General features: G+C 37.7%; 1 pseudogene; it reads right to left on the bottom strand.

Moving 5' to 3' along the window:
• Window positions 1-1175: 1175 nt before the first annotated feature.
• LOC102027424 overlaps window positions 1176-2385 on the bottom strand; it is a 3046-nt pseudogene continuing 1836 nt past the window's right edge.

The following is a 2385-nucleotide window of genomic DNA, read 5'->3' as shown; positions in this document are numbered from 1 at the left end:
TGAATGGTGTGGTTTAACTCTAATATTTCTTTTAATTTTTTTTGTCTGGTTTTTGTCAAGGAGCATCCATTATCCTAGAAATTATTCAAGTTTTTCTTTGTTTATGGTAAAGGAGTATTCTATTGTTGGGAAATATCACATTTCCTTTATTCATTCATCTGTTAATGTACATATAGGCTGCTTCCCAGATTTAACTATTATGAATTGTGCTGTATAAACACATATATGCATATGTCACTATAATATGATGTCTTTAACTCTTTCAGGAAGATGCCTAGAAGTGGAAAAGTTGGGTCAAATGGAATTACTACTTTTAGTTTTTGAGGTTCTCCATACTGAATTTCATAGTGGTTGTACTAGTTTACATTCTCACCAACAATGCAGAGACATCCCTTTCTTCCTGCAGCCTCACTGGCATCTGTTTTTTTTTTTTTTTTTTTTGGTGCCCATTCTTTCTGGGTAGGATGGAATTCCAGTTTTTTTTTTTTTTTTTTTTTAGCACATTCAACTACTTGGTCTTGACAAAGGGGCCCAAAACATACATCAGAGGAAAGATCACCTCTTTAATAAATGGTGTTGGGGAAACTGGCTATCCACATTTAAAGGATTGAATCTAGCCCCATATTTCTCACTATGTACTAAACTAAAATCAAAATGAACCAAAGAACTAAATGGTAAAACAGAAACACTTAACCTACCGGAAAATAAAATAGGTAAATCTCGTGAGGTTTTAGGAATAGGCAAAGACTTTCTGGACAGAACCCCGATTGCACAGGAAATAGTACCAAGAATCAACAAATGGAATAATATCAATTTAAAAGCATCTTTGCAGCAAAGGAAGCAATCAAGCGAGTGAAAAGATAAGCTATAGAATGGGAAAACTTTTTACTAGCTATACCTCCGGGAGAAGACTAACATCTGAATTATACAAAGAACTAAAAAAATTATATCCCACCAAAATAAGACTCATTCAAAATATGGGCAAGTGAAATGAATAGACACCTTGCAAAAGTAACAGACAATAAATACATGAAGGAAGGTTCAACACCACTGGCCATTAGAGAAATGTAACTTGTGTACTTTTAACATTTAAATTTGAGCATTATTTGCCTTTCCAGGGAAAACAGAATTTAAAAATAAATGAACAAAGACAAATAAATTACAAAGACAGAATGTCAATTCCAAATAAGATTGTATGGATTCTGCAGATTCTCCCACTGAGTAGCAGGGCTTGTGTCATCATCAGCAGAGAATTTTAAAAGTGTGATTTTAAGCTGCAAGGATGTCCATGAAACATTACAATTAATCATGCCAAAGGAAAGCCATGCTGTCAAACATACCCACTTAACCCAGCCAAACATCTCAAGCCCACCCTTGGCTGACCTTCTATCTCCCCATTTTAAGATATTTTTAAGCAAGAGGAAGTAGAGAGATACATGTTGCTAATGCTAACTGTGCACAATGTTAGCTGTGCACATTCACATGGAGATACAGGATAAACTCTGAGCCTACTATACCGAGAAAAAAGAAAAAAAGCTACAAATCCATGTAGTGCAACATAAGGGCTTAGCACCCTCCAGCTTCTAGCAAGTGAAGAGAGTAGAAAGTTTTCTTTTTTCTCACAGAGCACAGTGGTGTTGCTTCCAAACAGTTTTCGTTGAGACAGAAAAGGATAAAATGAGCTTAGAACAGAAGTTTGTAGAGATTCTTTTTCCACTATATTCTGCTCAAGTTACCCTCCCACAAAATACATCGAGAACCATGGTATTTGAGAAGAGAGACCTCAAGAACAGAGTGATTAAACTCAAGAGAAGGGGAAAAGGCTAGAGAAAATTTTAAAAAAAGAAAAAGAGAAGGTTGGAATTTATCAGTGTTCAATTATGCATCTCTTTTATCCTCCTGTCCTTCCTCCCTCTCATCATCACCATCTTCATCTTTTCACCTTCATCCTCATTCTCTTCCTCATCAAGACCTTCCAATTCTTCATCTTCCTCCTTCTTGTCCTCCTCCTTTTTCATCTTCTCCTTCCTCCTCCTTCTTCTCCTCCTTCTTCTTTTTCTTCTTTTCCTTCTCCTGCTCCTCCTCCTCCTCCTCTCTGTCCTCCTCCTCCTCTTTGTCCTCATCCTCCTCTGCATCCTCCTCCTCCTCCTTGTCCTCCTCGTTCTCCTCGTCCTCTTTGCCCTACTCCTCGTTCTCCTCATCCTCATCTTTTTCACCTTCCTCCTCCTCCTCCTCCTTCTTCTTCCTCTTCTCTTTCTCCTTCTCTTCCTCCTTCTCATTCTCCTCCTCCTCTTCTCCTCCTCTTCTTCCTCCTCCTCCTCCTTTTCTTCTTCTTCTTCTTCTTCTTCTTCTTCTTCTTCTTCTTCTTCTTCTTCTTCTTCTTCT

This window comes from Chinchilla lanigera, unplaced genomic scaffold (genome assembly GCF_000276665.1).
Source record: "Chinchilla lanigera isolate Chin_1 unplaced genomic scaffold, ChiLan1.0 scaffold00023, whole genome shotgun sequence".
NCBI lineage: Eukaryota > Metazoa > Chordata > Mammalia > Rodentia > Chinchillidae > Chinchilla > Chinchilla lanigera.
Note: the sequence above shows the minus strand (reverse complement) of the source record. Positions and strands in the feature narration are given on the sequence as shown.